We start from the raw sequence: 18,697 nt of genomic DNA, 5'->3' as shown, positions 1-18,697 counted from the left end.
ATATACACTCTCAGAATATTGTGGGGTTAATTATATATTGGTAAGTACCTTGACAATATACATATACTGAACTCCACATATACATATTGTCAAGGCAGATGGATGTGGAGTTCAGTGTAGTACTGTGGTACTCATAGTACAGCCCGCGGGCTGCCAGCGGCCCGGCAGGCCTTCCTTGGCGGCCCGTGGACCTTTCAGGTAATGTACCCATGGTCCCCCAGAGCAATACCTATTAAGATTGCTATTGTTTGCTGATACAAATGTATTATCAAAATGTGCTCTTTGTAGTTACATCTCCTCTAAAATACAACATTGTCGCATTGGCTGTTTTCAAACGGGTTTTTTTTTTTTTTACTTTAGCCCCACCCGTCCCACTGACTCCGCCCCCACTGACCCCCACTCCTACCGGTGCGGCCCTCGGCCACAAACCACACTGTAATTTTGGCCCCCGACAGAAAGTTTGTGAGTACCCATGGCATAGTAGATGGTAATGGTATGATGTATTCGTTTTTCATGGACCATTCCATTAGTTTAAAAACTAAAGGGGTGGGGAATTCTTTTTTTTTTCTTGTCTTAATAATAACATGAACTTTATTCAACTTTGAAGTTTGCCTGTGCTGTTTTCATTGCTCCTTTCCGTCCTTCAATGACGAGCCAATTAGTTTGATCCCAAAGAGATACTTCTCCGGTTGCTCGCCCAAGAGAAGTGGCTTCAAATATGCACACCCCATGTTGACACCGTTGCATACACACACATGCATAGTCTCCACACCCATTCCTGCCTAAAGAGCTGCACTTCACTCCGACAATGCCCCTATGCAGCTGGAGGTTACATGTTGTTCAAAATAATGACACCTCACACAGATCCCAACAGAAATATAGCGCTTTGCAGACACTTCTACAATAGAACTGCATCTCTCAAAAACACCAAGGAAGAGTTCTTCCTTTCTGAGACACTGCCCATTGCTGCTATATAATTAAGGCGACAAGATGCCTGCAAGTTACGGGGAGAATTACTTTTCCTGACCATGGCTCTGCTTTTACATTATTAGGTAGAGTGTTAGACCGACTGATTGAAATAAAAGTAACCTAGACTACAGCTCCCAGAATGCACTGGTATGGCAAATCAAAACTGGAAAAGTTGTGCCCTGGTGAGAGTCATCTGGTCACCCTATACATATGACTGATACTGCCCTGAAAAATGTATATTCGCAGACAGTGCCCAACCACCCCAATGTCACCAAAGCTCTGCAGTTCACCCAAACAAAGACCCACATAAAGGGTGAGCCTCACACCAATACTTATTTCTACCAAACATTAATATCGACCCCCGCCAAAAAGGTACAATAACAATGCCACGGCAAGAGGTACTTAATACCAGCACAGTACACCCAGAGACATAGCCCAGACAAGTGGCTTTAGCCACAACTCCCCGAGGAGGGCCTTCTCAGAAATAACCCCCAAAGCACACACAGAAAAGAGCGAAACCCCACAAATATGCCCCCACAACGAGCTGTCAATTAAGTCATTCTATACTGCCCCCACTCCCCCCAATGCAAAACGACAATCCTATTTCTGTTCATGAAATGGGGGCTAGCTCACGTCACACTCACCACAGGTACTAAACCAACTTCTAGGCAGAGTTGAATCACAAACACACAATGCGTCTCCTCTCAAGTTTCACATAACCAACTGAAACCCTTACCCCTAATAAAGCACCGTACATAGCATTCCTCTATCTACTAATATTTCACACAGCCCGAGACGTACTTTAACAAAAATCGACATCTTCCCGAATTAAATAAACGATTTAACATACCGACACTTTGAGGCTACCAAAAAATGAGCAAAACGTGCCGTAATCCGACTGCTAATTTAAGCAACATTTTGTATCTAAAAGGTGTAAACAAACTCCAAAAGCAAGAACGTCAATAAAGCTTTAGTGATGGCCCTTGTGCACTCACTACTCACAAATCAACGAGGGTTTTTGCCTGAAAAACAAAGGACAGGACTACAGGGCCCAGAAGGGACCCGTTTCAATGTCCATTGCTTAAATCCTTACAAAACATAAGGAGTCTGATTTTAAAAGAGCACAGTCATGAACATAAAGCTGCAGCGCACATTTTATAAACTAATAAAAGGAAAACAGTTGATAAGGATCACATTAAACGTTTGACACCACGCATCAACCAGATATCGCATTACCTCCAGGAACGGTGAACTTCCTCACCTGAGGAAAACAATGCTATTCAAAGACGAGAAAAAATGAAGGTAGCGCTTCACTGGCAAAGTCTGTAAAGTGGCGCTAATGTGTTTGGGTGTGAATAAAACCAAGCTGGCCACTTTGTGACCACTCTGTCTTGCTTTATTTAGTTATTTATTTTTCTTATTTAAAAAAAAAATAATAATAATTTGTCTTCATCCCGAGGCTGCGCTTTGGAATAGAAAAATGTCAGAAACAGACATTTCCAGCAAAAGTATTACTTCCTTTTTAGATCCATATCAAAGGTGAACGAAAGACGCAAAGGAGAGGAAAGAGAGGGAAGCCAGTTCTTGGAGTCACGGTTTTCATCAAGTGAGGAGCTAGACAGAAAGCAGGAGAGTTTATGCTTACTTCAAGCTGTGGGAGCAGACAGGCCCGGACCTTCTCTCTTGCCGATCAGCAGCAGTTGTCCCGCTCATCAAGCAGGGTCGTCATTACAAGTGCTTTCTCGCGCTCTTAATATTGACGGCCCTGCAGACAAAACACAACTGTGGGGGCTGTCAATAATGACACAAGTAGTTACCGTAAGGCGCGTCCCCTCGCGCCTTAAAGTAACTACTTGTATCATTTTGTGTGAGCCTGCTGCCTCATAGTTGACAGTGGGGGCTGACTTGGGGAGGCTGGGAGGGGCAAGTTATGGAGTGCGCGAGTAAAAGAAACCAAGCATCTGAATTGAATCGAGCCGCCCCTTCCACATCACCACCTGTACGGCCTGCATCGGACAGACCGGCGATCCAGGGTAGGGGGGCAAGCTCCTCTCCTTGCCCCCCCCCCCGCGGACGCCCATGCTCATGAAGCAGGCACCGCGATGATGAAATAAGCGCCGCAGTGTACTAGATGCAAACACAGTATAACACAACACAAGTAGTAAATAAAACAAGTAGTTCCAAAAGGAACATATACACATCGATAGCGTAAGGAAACTGTACTTGGTCAGTGCTCCTCAGTGAGAAACGGAACTGATTTATCTGGAGCACCAACCAATGAGGATACAGCAAAGGACAGGGACGTAGGAGTGAACCAATGGCAAGTTGCAGGCGGGATTAACCTTCATATAGCGATTACAGCAGGTCTTCCATACAGCGCATGCGTGCTGCCTAGGCTCGACCCAAAAAGTGCATTAGCTCTGGCGGCGGCATAGTGCTTTCTCAAATTAGTTTTATCCACAATGCTGTAGAGCATGGCTTCAAAACATTGCCAAATCCAATAGCTTTCATAGGCAAGACCTATTGGCTTGGACAATGCTTGTTTAGGTCAGAGGACTGAGAAATACCATGTAGGATATGTTATTCATGTTAACAACACTGTAAAAATAACTTGTCAAAGACAGGGTTGTGTGTTTCTGCAAAGAGCCACTATTGGAAATTGAATCGCGAATCCTAATCAGTTAATCAGCTTCCTTGACACCGCGTTCCCTAAATAAATAGTAACAAAGTAATACATACAAGTTAAATGCTATTTGGATGGGTCCTACGTGAAGATAACAGACTGCTGGCACAAGACTCTAACAAATACTTGTACATTGAAGAAAGGGACAAATAACAGATTTGAAACACACGTGCGGACCAGACCAAGGGGCTTGAAATTATCTCTGCGAATGTCAGCGGAGAGTGGGATGGTTAGCATGTGTTTATTGCTGTAAGGACAGGACACCCTTGGGTATTAGTGCGCTTTATAAGCTCCTAAATAAATAAGTGAAACCCTAAATTCTCTTTCACAATTTGCCTCTAAACCCTGCACTATACTTCCAGCTGGGGAAACCACGCTTTTCACAGAGATAGGAGAATGACCTATTTACTTTGGTTTGGCTCAAGATGAAAAGTAGTTGTGCACAGATTTTGTTGGCTTTAGAGAATAATTGCACTTTCACAGAAGTGTGAAAGTGCCCCCTGCTCTGCTGTTCGTGTTGCACAACAAATGTGGCGAGCGAGCAGGGGCAGATGCATTCCCAGGGCAACTTTCTAACACTCCCCAAGATGTATTGAGCAGCTGTGTGGTCGGCTGCGACCGAAAAAGAAAAATCCACACTTCTGGACACCCCCATACCCCTCCCTCCACCTCAATGCCTGGATCCCTTCCAGAGGAAAAATTACACTTTACCCCACATTTTCTCACTGGACGAGAGTACATACATGGACCCCCACCCACAATACACCTGTGTTCAACCTGACAGGCTTAGGGTGGTCCTCCCTCAACATTTTGCCTGCCTCCCTCACACTTTTCTGTACCCATTTTTGCTGTCTCTGGGACTCTGCGCACTTGAGCCCTGCTAATCAGTGCTAAAGTGCTTGTACTCTCTGCCCTAAATCACTGTACCATTGGATCGTACCCAATTGGCATATTTAATTTGCTTAGAAGTCCCTAATAACGTGCACTACAGGTGCCCAGGGCCTGTAAATGAATTGTTACTAGTGGGCCTGCAGCACTGATTGTGTGGCCCACGTAAGTAGCCCCCTAGCCATGTCTCAGGCCTGCCATGACAGGGCCTGCGTGTGCAGTTCATGGTCATTGTGACTTGGCAGGTAAAACTACTTCGCAAACACAAGGAGATGATGGTCAGAGCGCTGAAACTTTTTAGACACTCACCCCCAGTCACAGATCTGGGTTGAATCCATCATCATGCTTGTTTGCCGTTCACGGAAGACCTGGCTTGGCAGTTCGGGCTGGACTGTTCCCATGAGGCACAGGGTCAAGAATGATTTGCATATGGCTGGATCTGAACTGGGGCGGTGAAGTGAGCTAAAGAATGATGATGGATTCAACCCAGATCTGTGACTGGGGGTGAGTGTCTGAAAAGTTTCAGCGCTCCGTCCATCATCTTCTTGTGTTTGCTGTGTTCGCCCCAAGTTGGCAGGGAATGTCCAGATGTGAGTCCCTTGCTCACTTTGCCACTGGATTCAAGCTAGCCTGGCTGATGAAGGTTGATACCCGGAAACCGGTCCCAGGATTGTTTCCGGTTTAGGGAGGGAGGGAGGGTGGCAGAAAGGAAAGAGGTGGGGAGAAAGAGGAAGCTGTAGGAGGGAGGCAGAGGGGAGAGAGGGAAGGGACGGGACGTCACAACAGCCGTCACATTTACACCAATACGGCACACGAACGGGGGCGATGCCGTGGAAAAACATAAAATGACCTATTTTTAAATAGTTTTATCTAGTGTGAACTTGGCCCGAAGGTATTGGAGCGCTTTTCATGAGCGCCAGTTACAGACCTGCCAACCTGAGCCAAAATGTCACTGTGTGAGGAGGGGGCGGGGCCTGAGGAGGGGGCGGGGCCTTGTGCCGAGAAGTACCCAAGAGGCACTTTTGCCCCCACTCCGCCCCAAAGCCCTCTAAAAAAAAAGTCGGCAGTTTTAAGTCTCTGCAGTGCTTTTCAGCTCATTTTGGCACCTTGAGCTGACGGGCCCGCAGTTACATTACACAGGTACATTCACATTTTTTCAGGCGCCGGGAGGATAATTGATTTGCCCTGAATCACAGGTTGTAGAACAGACGGAGAGACTCGAACCTGTTTCCTAGCTCCAGAGTCGGCATCTCAGGCCCTTACGCCACAATTACATCGCAAACAAAAGGAGGGAACAAAACCCCGTCACTCAGTACCTTCCCCGGCTTCAGCCTCCAACCCTCCCACCTGGACAACTCACCTGCAGCAGATCACACGGCGCGCTCACTTCACACGAAAATAACTCGCCTGTCTGTGACTGGCATCCAGGGCTGATGTGTTCCCATCCCTTCCACTACCAGTGACGTCAGAGGCGCTTCATCCAGTGGGGGTGGTCAGCCGGGAGAGCCCCCAGATCACCCTCCTATCACCTCCACCGGAACCGAAGATGGGAGATTGCAGGACGGAGAGAAAAGGGGCGGAGCCTATAACAAAAAGCTTGTTTTTATTAAACAGTTCAGGAATAATCTATAAACGTTTAGATCTCATTAAAGATACATTGTATACAGTAAGGCAGATCTTCTAACACGCCCCCAGACTCCCTCACTCAGTAACTTCCCCCTCGGCTCCATCCCCCTCCCACGCCGACAACTCACCTGCAGCAGATCACACGGCGCGCTCTTTTCACGCGAAAATAAGTGGCCTGTCTGCGTCTGGCATCCAGGGCTGGTGTGGTCTCCCCGCCATTTCCAGTGACGTCAGAGGGGTGGTCGGCCGAGGGAGCCCCCAGAACCTCCTCCAATCACCTCCACCGGAACTGATGATGAGAGACTGCAGACTGAGGGATAAGGGGCGGAGCCTATAACAACAAGCTTGCTTTTATTAATTCAATTCAGGAATAATCTATAGATACATTGTATACATTACGGCAGATCTTCTAACACGCCGCCAGGCGTGAGTGAGCCCGGGTCATTTCTAAAAGAGAAACAGAGATATGTTCGGCGGCTGCTCGGGGGGAACAGAGACAAGAAAAGATGAAAACAGACCCCAGAGAGCGCTTCCGAGGGCGGATATTTTACCGTCTCACAGCTGCACCTTTGCCACGGACAGTCCAATACTCCTGGCTGTGAGAAGAGGATACAAACAAGCATTGGCGCTGTGATTACAGACACTACAAAGACAGGGCACGAGCACTGGGGATTGTGCTGGTAATTCAGAGCCGAGATAACGAGTCTGATCTGATCTCAGTTGTTTATTCCCGGATCTCCTGCTGGATTACAACACACAGGGAGCTCCGTTACAGGGATTACTGCCTGGCACTCTGCTGGATTACAACACACAGGGAGCTCAATTACAGGGATTACTGCCTGGCACTCTGCTGGATTACAACACACAGGGAGCTCCGTTACAGGGATTACTGCCTGGCCCACTGCTGGATTACAACACACAGGGAGCTCAATTACAGGGATTACTGCCTGGCACTCTGCTGGATTACAACACACAGGGAGCTCAATTACAGGGATTACTGCCTGGCACTCTGCTGGATTACAACACACAGGGAGCTCAGTTACAGGGATTACTGCCTGGCACTCTGCTGGATTACAACACACAGGGAGCTCCGTTACAGGGATTACTGCCTGGCACTCTGCTGGATTACAACACACAGGGAGCTCAGTTACAGGGATTACTGCCTGGCACTCTGCTGGATTACAACACACAGGGAGCTCAGTTACAGGGATTACTGCCTGGCACTCTGCTGGATTTCAACACACAGGGAGCTCAATTACAGGGATTACTGCCTGGCACTCTGCTGGATTTCAACACACAGGGAGCTCAATTACAGGGATTAATGCCTGGCACTCTGCTGGATTACAACACACAGGGAGCTGAGTTACAGGGATTACTGCCTGGCACTCTGATGGATTACAACACACAGGGAGTTTAGTTACAGGGATTACTGCCTGGCACTCTGCTGGATTACAACACACAGGGAGCTCCGATACAGGGATTACTGCCTGGCACTCTGCTGGATTACAACACACAAGGAGCTCAGTTACAGGGATTACTGCCTGGAACACTGATGGATTACAACACACAGGGAGTTTAGTTACAGGGATTACTGCCTGGCACTCTGCTGGATTACAACACACAGGGAGCTCCGATACAGGGATTACTGCCTGGCACTCTGCTGGATTACAACACACAAGGAGCTCAGTTACAGGGATTACTGCCTGGCACTCTGATGGATTACAACACACAGGGAGTTTAGTTACAGGGATTACTGCCTGGCACTCTGATGGATTACGACACACAGGGAGTTTAGTTACAGGGATTACTGCCTGGCACTCTGATGGATTACAACACACAGGGAGCTCAGTTACAGGGATTACTGCCTGGCACTCTGCTGGATTACAACACACAGGGAGCTCAGTTACAGGGATTACTGCCTGGCACTCCAAGGGACTGGAAGAATCAAGTTACTTCCAGTTACAATCTGAAAATATGGAACTTCCGCATTAAAAACCTGTAGAAATATAAACTGCATCTGGTGTCCACAGGGGGTGGGTCACCCACAATTAATGCAGAGTCTGAACAAGTTAGGGGTTCTGTGTCTTCCAACAACTGGCATATCCACGTCAGACATGTACAGTGGCACTTACAGGGCTCTAATGTACGTACATATCTACGTCAGACACCTGCCTTGCTTTCCATAGGGTTGTGATATACTTACATATCTACGGCAGACACCTGCAGTGTTTTCCATAGGGTTCTGATATACTTGCATATCTACGTCAGACACCTGCAGTGTTTTCCATAGGGTTCTGATATACTTGCATATCTACGTCAGACACCTGCAGTGTTTTCCATAGGGTTCTAATATACTTGCATATCAACGGCAGACACCAATGGCGCTTTCAATAGGGTTCTAATATACTTGCATATCTACGTCAGACACCTGCAGTGTTTTCCATAGGGTTCTGATATACTTGCATATCTACGGCAGACACCTGCAGTGCTTTCCATAGGGTTCTTATATACTTACATATCTACGTCCAGGGCATGAGTCGGGGTACCACACAGGTGGACGGCGTCCTCCCGCTTAATTCAAAGAACAGGGTATTGAGATGTTAGGAAGTACTGGCGCTCTGCTGGTAAACGTAAGTGTCTTAAATAATAGTATCCGTATGGTGCAGAACAGGGAGGGGAAACCCCTGAACCCCTCAAACTGTAAAGGTCAAACAAGTTTGACCTCAAACTGAGCAAAGAACAATCCTGTGCACACATACAATTATACAGTCATTGGTTGATACAGGTCAAAGCAATACAACAAAGCAAATATTCGTAAAGGATTAGAAATTTTCCTTTAATGACCATATCCAGCCACACGTGTTTCATCGTGGGGAAAGTGAACCACGAATCTTCAGGGCTGGAAAAAACATACAAAACGATTTGTGCTTAGACACGTGCCAAGGACAAGGCGACACTGTGTATTAATGTTTGTTCCAAACAATGTTTAAAATCAGTGCGGAAACGAACAGCAAGAAAACACCACAACTCCAAAAAGGTGCTGAAGTAGTAATAAGAAAGATATATCTAGCTAATGCCGAACTAACAGCATCCACTGTTAGTTCGGCATTAGCTACAGGTATGATTTTCGTGACTTTTCACTGAGTATTCCTTTAATACTAAGGGAGTCAATGTTTCTGAGTTGCTTCACACTTTCGGGTGCAGGGTGATTTCCATTTGCTTTTTCCTTTCTTCCTTTTTCTTTTTTGACTTTACACGGATTGGAGTTTTAGTTATTATTTCTTGATATATCTTTCTTATTACTACTTCAGCACCTTTTTGGAGTTGTGGTGTTTTCTTGCTGTTCGTTTCCGCACTGATTTTAAACATTGTTTGGAACAAACATTAATACACAGTGTCGCCTTGTCCTTGGCACGTGTCTAAGCACAAATCGTTTTGTATGTTTTTTCCAGCCCTGAAGATTCGTGGTTCACTTTCCCCACGATGAAACACGTGTGGCTGGATATGGTCATTAAAGGAAAATTTCTAATCCTTTACGAATATTTGCTTTGTTGTATTGCTTTGACCTGTATCAACCAATGACTGTATAATTGTATGTGTGCACAGGATTGTTCTTCGGCGTCCTCCCGCTTATTTTCCAGGGTGGACACCGTCCACCCTGCCGTGCGTGCTCATCCAAAGCGTGACAAAGCGCGCACCAACCAACCCATGCATTTCCAGGTGATTGCCTCGGACTGCCGGTCGCCACGCTCCTGCGGGGATCTCCAGTCGACGCTCTGATCAGTGGTCGTAGCAGACGTCACTGGATGGGTGTGTCTGCAGCTCGGCGGTCCCGCACTCGTGCTCCATCCACTAATGAATAAACAGTAAATACTAATATTCAGTTTCCTTTATTTGCCCTTTTGTATCTGAACGCACGAGACACTGTTTAGTTGCTTAAATGTGTGAATCGAGCATGGGCTTACTTCTGGGCGCTGTCCCTCAAGCAGACACAGAGACACAGGCATAGTGTTTCATAGGAAGTGTCCTCGTGTCTCCTTCTTACATCCTCTGAAGAGAGGGCTTGCAGGAATGCAGCCCACACTTCACAGAGAGAGCTCATTGTGCTAACGAATGCCTTTTGTCCCAAGGGGCCACCTGTAGACAGAATGATGCCCGAACCTACAGCTCTTAGTAGATTCGATGCAACGAAACCAGAGAGCAATTCTTTTCTTTCTGCCGGTGTGTCAATATGGATTAACCAGACTGAGCCTTAAATGTCACTCTCGAGGAATCCGCCACGTGTGCGCGCACTGCGAAGCAGACGGCTGTCACTCCTCTGTGTTTCTGCTGGAGCCACAGCCTGTTTGCAGTCCGCGCAGCATCCCTCCATCTGTGCAAGTGTCAGGGCTCACCCAGCCTAGGTTCCGCTTCGCTCTTTCTCTGCTCTCAGGAGTGTCCGTCTTGTTGTTCTGCAAGGCTGCCCGGGGGGGTTGCGCAGCAGCCACCCTAAAAGGGCGGCCGCCTTAGTGCCACAGGAAGGCACTGGGGTCGGCCGGTCTAGTCCTGGGCCACGGCCAGGGAAGACGTCCGGCCAACCCATTTCCGGGGATGGGGGAGGGGACAGGGGTATTTAGGCTGTCCCCGCCCATCCTTTGCCCTCTTTGTCCCTCGCCGTCTCGCCGACTGGTCGCACCGAGTTGCCACGCCGTTTTGTCCTCTGCTGGACACACTGTGGGTTCCTCCGGTTCCCGCTGTCTTGTCCTTGGTCTGGCGTCGGTTGTCTGGTGAGTATGTGATCTCTTTCGCCCCCCCACTCAAGATGGTTCCCATATATGTCTGCGACTCCAACCTCGTGGTGGAACCTGGCAGCATGGGTGGAACTGGGCCAGTGTTCGAGGCCCAGGTCGTCACTGAGCCCCCCCCCTGGCCTGGGGGTGTGTTGCGGGGAACAGCAGGGGCCGAGGGTCCGGGTGGTGTGTTCCCATGGGGCCACGGCTCTTGGGCATGTTTCGTGGAGGGGGCAGGGGTCGCAGAGCAGGAGGGGCACCGGGCTACGTACGGGTGGACGTGAGTCCCATCGGCAATGTTCAAGGAGGCGGGCCGGTCGAGCATAGTTGGGTTCGGAGTGCTGGCCACTTTGTTCACCGCTAAAGTGCAGGCGTAGAATGTGGGTGCAGGCCGGGAGGGGCCAAGGATTGGGTCGATACCTACTGGTAGCAACCAATTTTAAAATAGTTATGGCAGTTGCTCCTCCGCCGTAGCTCCATGGGTTGAGCGTTTTCACTTCAGTATCTGAGACCGCAGTTCAATCCCGCGGTGGGGTCTGCCAGCCATGTACAGTTAGAGAGGTGGTACCCGCAATTAAGGTGCCAAAGTCGCTGTGGTGCGGTGCGGGTGACCACGCCTGGGGACTCTCGTCCATTACATGGACCCTGGTTGGGTGCCTGGACCGCATCAACAGAAAGGGTTCATTCAGTAGGCTTTTCCCAAGGCTAGAGGGAGACTTTCGGGCCCGTTTTGAGTGGCAGGATATCAGGGGCGGCGTCTTTTTCCCGGCTGCCGGGGGGCGAGGGAGTGGCATCCTGCCATTTTCACGATGAGGGCTCGGCGTCAACAGATGAAGAGCAGAGGCAGCGTTGGGGTTCCGGCGGTGAGCGGGTGCGTGGTTTGGTTTTGGTCCGTGTCTCCTGGGGGCAGTGACCGGAATGTGATAGCACTAGAGGTGGGGTGAAGCATCTATCAAGGGTGAGGATGTGGGTTCGGACCCCGACCTGGTGACATATACAGCAATAATTGAATTTTACCAGTACATGAAGTTGTGGGTTCGGATCCGATCTGGTGACATACAGCAATAATTGAAGTTTACCAGTCCGGCGCATTTGCTTATGTCTTGCGATGTTGGGGGGTGACCAAGTGGTTAAGCTCCCTGACTCTAAAAGTTATAGGGTCAAATCTTTGTCAAGGGTTGGGTCCCTGAGTTATAAGTTACAGCTGCTGTTGCGGGTCGGAGGCCTTTGCCACCCGCTTGGTCGCCGCTCCTCGCCGCACTCTGGTGGTGCAGCCTAAGTCGGTGTACCAGAGGGGAGTCTGAGGCCCGTTGGGGGCAATCTTCTTTGGTGTACTTGTGCTTCCCCCCATTGGGTTCAGGCTGAAGGCTCAGGCCCCCTGAGGCGAGTTGGGTTTTTGTGGCAGTGAAGGCGAAGGCTGAGGTATGGTCATGACGGGGCGGTGTGCTGGGTGCTCCTGCGGGCCTGATCGTGATCCTCGAATAGCGCTAATAAACTGCGGGATGCTGAGGGGCACAGTGGGGAGAGCCGGGTCGGAGCCTCCTCCGGACGGGTCGGTAAATGAGGTGCGTGTTCACTGCCTCGAAACCCAGAGTTTCGGCGAACTGGTCTGGTAACAGCTTTGCCATTTCAGCTAAATTTAAAAAAACAACCGAGCGCTGGGGAAGTTTGTGCCTGACGCGGTGTGTAGGAGCGACACACCTTCCGCATGGGATTTGCAGCTCCGAGGCAGCGTTGTTGGTCAGTGGTCCCGTGGCGTCGCATTCGTGGAGTGACACTCAGGCTTGCGCGGCACCGGAGGATGTAGACGTCTCAGTGCGAAGTTAACTGGATTTTTCACGGACGGCTCCAGCTGACTGGACTCACGGGAGCGTTCGAGGGTCAAGGGAACAGGGTTTTGCCTCTTTCCCTAGGTACTGGCAGAGGACCAGCATGCATGATGGGCTCTTTGAAAGGGTACCCTTTAAGTGGTTAGCAAAACTTGCGAGGGAGAGAATGTGGCCAGAAGTGCAAATCTTGGAGCGGGGAATCCGGTTCGATCCTCAGTGCCGGCTCAACATACGGTGAGGCTGCGAAACGCAGCTGACCTCTCCGTGCCTACTTACAGATCCCATAGATTGCAGGAGAGTCTTGCTCTTGTATCATTTATTTAGGATAGGCAACATGTCGCCGTATAAGGCAATATCAGTTTTTTCAATATAGCTCGTCTGAGGGTGTTATCAGGACCAGGTCCGGTAGCTCTCTGGACTAATCCTCCATGGCAGGGACCTGTGCCCGCCCCCCAATTTTGTGATGAGAGTGCCACGCTCACTAAACGCCAGTCTTATCGGCATCCCAAAACTAGGATGCGAGGTCAAATTGGGGAACTTTTGCAGGGCTTCTTGCCGTGGATTGTGCCGTGCTAATTGTAAACGTTGTGTTGGATGTGTTTTATATAACATGTGGCTGTGCATAGGAAAGGGCAGAAAAATGTCACCAAAATCAGCGGATACAAACCGAAGGTCATAGCCTTTGAACCAGGGGAGTATCAGGACAACACCAGTGGCTCACGTACTAACCCCTATTGTTGGTCTATGTTCATTCCAGAGTGCTGAGGTGTTTGCGCCACTGGGTGGCACTGACCCACTGTTTTGTTATTTCTTCTTCTTGACAGACTTATACTGGTATAAGGCCTCGCCGGTCTTGGCATGAGTGGTTCTGTGTGCTTGCCGACGTGCTTGGGTGAGCTCGGTGGTAGAAGGTCTCTTAGTTCACTGGTAGGATGTTTAGTAACACTGAGGTCCACAACACTACAGAAATGAAATACAGCGGATGATGCAAATTCCCATAATTAACCCCTTCGCCGCGGCACGAATTCCGCTGCGGCGCTGGGGGGGGTCGGGGTCAGAGCGGCGCCGCCATGCTCGTGACGGAACCACTCCGTCATGAGCCACGGGCGCGCTGTGCTCATGACAGAGTGGTTCCGTCATGACTCCGCCCACTTGCATTGATCGCCCGCACATGCGGGGAATCAGTGCCGCGTGGGCGGAGCGGCCGCCAACGGCCGCAGCATGACGGAACCACTCCGACATGAGCACACGGCGCCCGTGGCTCATGACGGAGTGGTTCCGTCATGAGCAGGGAACGGGTTAAAGGAACAAAGCAACATCTCCGAATACCATAGTTACAGACTGGGACGGGTCACTGGGTATGCCTTGCCAGGACAGTGACACACACTTTACACAAATTGGAGCCTCTGTAAAGGTATGATGGAAACGCAAACTAGTACGTGGGACTTTCCCCTCCAACATGCTGCTGGGCATTATGTTGCCAGGGTCTGTGACTGACAGGCAAGGGCATCAAGGGGCTGCAATAAGCATCAGGGTCAGTTGCAGGGTGAGCTGCGTACGTTGTCACTCAGCGAAAGGGTGCGGTAGCGACACAGTGGGCAAAATTCATATAATTTCCAAACCAGGTCAGGAGTGCATACTCGTGCACAATAGGTGGCCGAGGTTGTGGCGTAAGGCTAGAGCTGCCAACTTTTGAACTGAGAAAGCAGGTTCGAGCCTAACGTCTACTCAACATTCCATATGCGGTAGTATCAGTTGCCCTTGGTAGAAACTTATTTGGGGGCCCCTGTTTGGAACAGCTTTGAATTTGATACAGTCCAGCTCTTTCATGCCCACTTTGGGAAGAGTTACTGACAGTGCACGGTCAAACTCTTCCAATTTCTAATTGTGTTTCCATTCAATATTCGAGGATGGTGACGTGTTTGCATGACGGTCACACAGCAACAGCTCACTAATAGTAATGAAAATGATAGGTGACTCTACCAACTAGCATATAGGAGGTTCTGTTTTGATCTGTAACTAATTTTAGTAGTGCAAGTAACAAAGTAAAAAATATCATAACTAGAAATTGGCACTTACTTAATGACAAAAACAATGCTGCACTCCCTAAACCCATGTTTTCATTCAGACGTAACCGTACCATTAGGAATCATGTGGTACATACCTACAGAACAGAGCCAATATGTAAACAACGGAGCATTACCAATGCCCCTTTTCCTGTGGGAAATTGTCCATGCAATTCCTGCAAAAATTGCAATAATATAATCAAAGGCAAAGAGATTACATATATGGGAATCTCTCACAAACTAAGTAGCTTTATCAACTGCAGAACAAAGGATATGATTTACCTTATAATGTGCCCTTGTAACAAAGGGTATATTGGAGAAACGTCACGAGAGATAAGGATCAGAATTACAGAACACAAATCAGCCATTAGGACTAAGAAAAAAACAGCACCATTGGTAGAACACTGGATTGAATGTAATCACAAAATTGAGGATCTCAAATGGTGTGGAATTGAGATTATTCAAGTAAATGCGCGTGGTGGGAACCACGATACAAAGAGAAAGAAACGGGAACAATTCTACATGTCCCAATTTAACACGTACAAAACCGGGCTGAATAATAAAGAAGAGTGGGAGAGATTGATTTAATCAATAAATAATCAGCAGTCACAGGTCTCGTTGAGATAATAGTGGTGACTATTCCAACATATGCTGTTGCGCCCTCCCTTTTAGGAATAGTGTCATCAAATATTACTGTGAATACAAACAAAATTTTCCGTGACGGAAGTAATAAACTATATGAGGTTAACTAACTAAAGCCCATAGTAAGTTTTTGGACTGCGGACATTAAATATATTGATTAATATATCCCTCAAGAAATGCGATTTCGTTCTGTAAAAATAAATCAAAATTTAATGTTAAACTAGGGATTTTTGACATAAACAAATGTAGAAATAACCGCAAAAGGGTCGCCCTATATGTAAACCAATAATAAGATATTCATATACAAACCCTCTTTCCACCATTAAAAAATTCCCATTGGAGTTCTCTGTCGATACTATCTAATGGATGGGTGATATTTGAATACTGAAAATATAACACTTCCAGTTGCAATGCTAATGAGCAGGCAACTGCATTAGATAACAGATAAACCAGGGGACGTAACAAACATCTTAAGATGGCCGCCGCATTCGTAAATCAGGTTGCAACAAAATAAATGCAATTTTGACGGCCACAATTATTTTAAATATTCACAATTTTAAATCTTTTAAAAATTAGATATAGTAAGTTGATAAACAAAATGAATCATAGCACCCCCTCGATTGAGTTAATTACGTTATTAGTGGGCGTGTTGCACGATATAAAAAGCCCGGTTTTCCGGAAGTCCGTCACATGCACAAACCCGGAAATTCGTTAGAGCAGGGAGGCCGCGTAAACGCGATCCGGTAAGCACTGGGGGAACCTCTGATGAATATGCTCTTTTTGCGTTAAGGTATAATACCTTGCATTAGCTGGGAATATTGGATTAAAATAGATGACACTGGGATGAGGTTGTAAACTGCTTTTAACATGAGTAAAACCCCTCTATACTTATCGGCAATATCAAAGAAATGTAGACCTCAGCGTTGCCTTTATAATAGTTTTGATCATGAGCGCTTTCCATAGCTGCAACATAGTCGAATAGACCGTCTTTTAAATAATTTTATATTCATTATGCCCCTTTGTACATGTTCCGGTATAATCTGAGAGCGAACACATACGAGGGACATTGAGAATGGTTATCATTCTTGTTTAAACTGTCTGAGAAGTTATACACAAGATATCAATAAAAACGCTTATGCGTTTTGCTACTATTTAACATTTGAGCACACAGAGTTTGAGGGCACGGTATATAACCATGTGGCTACTTTTTGCTACATCCGTCTAGTATTTATACCAATGATTGATAAACTATATGTGTGTTTATGTCTCCCCCCAGAAGAAAAGAGATCAATGATCTGAATACCAATTTTCTAACAAGAAATGAGACACGGCGGCTCTAACGAATAGAATTACGCTTTTATTGACGACAAAGGTATGCAATTACATTGTAATAAGGAACTAGATTGTCCTTAGACCTCAAGTGACTATCAATCAAGAGGAATCATATTTAATTTTTGTATTATTAACAGACCAAGATATTGATGGTGACCGGGAGAATTAGAAACAGCACATACTCGATGATACAAAAAAGAGACTAAAAAAATCTTTTTTCAAAATAAAAGGTACTGTATCCTTGGTCCAACTAAATATATAAAAATACAAACATAAAGAGTATCAAGGAATCATGTATGTTTGATTATGAATATCGCTTAGCGGTTATAAATACAAACTAAGCCATCAGAAATAGATAATTAAATGGTTTAACAATTAGCAACAAAGTGTATGTGGATAAACTAATTATATTTAGAATAGGTCCTACAGAAAATAAAAAACACAAAGGCATATTTTAGCATTATGAACTTTAACCCCTTCGATGCTGCGCAGATTCCGCCGCTGTTCATGACGGAATGGTTCCGTCATGAGCACAGCTCAACCGTGGGTCATGACGGAACCATTCCGTCATGAGCACCGAAGGGGTTAAAGCCATCGGACATGTTAGCAGTGAGAAAATGAATAGAAAGGACTGCTATGATATTTATTTGAATTACAGAAATGAGTAAGACAAAGTAGTGATTGCTGCAAAAATGTATGATATCCATAGGAATGGTTTCTAATTCTAGTATTTCTTTTGCCACACAGATCTATGTATAAAGTTGTTAGTGCTGAAGAAGGTGCTAAATATAAAGAAATCACCGAAACGCTGCGTCGACCTTTTTTAACAACACGACTGATAAGATTAAAATACTGTTCTTGATTGTTTTTAATATGTGTATTGATTATACCCAACATTGCATTAATGCAATTATGTTTTTATGGTTTTAACTTTTGTATTGAGTATATCCAATATAGGACAGTCTTCATTGTCCCCCCTGTTTTTATAAAGAGTCATTTAGATTGTAACCTACTATAGGAGGATTAGTAAGGCACTCATCTAACATAAAGTGGCTTACAATGAACTTGTTTTAATAAATGGTATATTGATACACCTCAGAAATTTGCAGTTCTTACTCATTTTGCTTTTACTAATTAGGATTGAAATATAGCAACAGGTATATGCTCCCTGGAGAGTACTCTTCCTCCTGGTTGTTGATAACAATAGGGACGTTTTTGCTTTACAGTATTGATCTAAAAGAAACCCTTTAGTGATGTCGTAAGAGTGGAACACATGGCCCAAGCGGCGCATGGTGAAGCTTTGCAGGGAGGCATACTGGGCTCGGTAATCGGAGCGCTGTGGGTTGGTAGCGCGACCGCTGGTGTTAGTTTTGCTGTCACAGGTTGAGAACAATAAAAAGACTTGTGCTTGGTTGGTGCCAATTTTGTTAAGGGATTGTGTTCTTCGCAAGCACATGTGCCATATGTCCAGAATCGTTGCATTTTCAGTATACTACTACACCAAAGCCAAATTGGGGCTGGTCGCCTGGTTGGTGTCCTGTGCTCGAGAGGGGCAGATCCAGCCCTCCCGTCCCCGGGTAGGGGAGGGCAGTGCTCTCTTTAGGTGCGGCTGCTGCTTGGGGGGCCTTTGGGGCGCAGCTTGATGATGGCACCATGGGTCAGTGAGTGGCGCGCTCAGTATGAGGCGAAGCCGGCACGAGCCAGTTCCCCCTCAGCGCAAGGTGTGTATATCGCGCAAGGCTTGTAGTTTGCATGCGCCCATCTTCTGTACTTACAGTGCCAGGCTGTTCAGACTGACTGTGTATATTTGTGATACTCTGCTCCATCTGGGCTACGTCAGACCAGACCAGGCACTTTGACTCCAAAAGTATCGTATATATGTTACTGTCTCAC

At 47.0% G+C, this 18,697-nt stretch overlaps 1 protein-coding gene and 1 long non-coding RNA gene across 2 annotated transcripts in view; one reads left to right on the top strand and one right to left on the bottom strand.

Moving 5' to 3' along the window:
- The window catches only part of LOC146822338 (uncharacterized), a 34,050-nt gene extending 27,625 nt beyond the window's left edge, over window positions 1-6,425 (bottom strand). The window contains exons 1-2 of the mRNA XM_085613419.1: window positions 6,295-6,425; window positions 5,901-6,123 (exon numbers count right to left, since the gene is read on the bottom strand). The gene's annotated coding sequence lies outside the window, so the exon portion shown is untranslated. The remainder of the gene's footprint in view (window positions 1-5,900; window positions 6,124-6,294) is intronic.
- A 129-nt stretch (window positions 6,426-6,554) lies between these two features.
- Window positions 6,555-17,693, top strand: LOC146822337 (uncharacterized). The gene is made up of 4 exons (XR_014963259.1): window positions 6,555-6,846; window positions 16,749-16,844; window positions 16,942-17,034; window positions 17,552-17,693. It is a non-coding gene; the product is annotated as an uncharacterized LOC146822337 (long non-coding RNA).
- The last annotated feature ends 1,004 nt before the right edge of the window (window positions 17,694-18,697 follow it).

The sequence above is a fragment of the Triturus cristatus genome, chromosome 6 (genome assembly GCF_964204655.1).
Source record: "Triturus cristatus chromosome 6, aTriCri1.1, whole genome shotgun sequence".
Classification (NCBI taxonomy): domain Eukaryota; kingdom Metazoa; phylum Chordata; class Amphibia; order Caudata; family Salamandridae; genus Triturus; species Triturus cristatus.
Note: the sequence above shows the minus strand (reverse complement) of the source record. Positions and strands in the feature narration are given on the sequence as shown.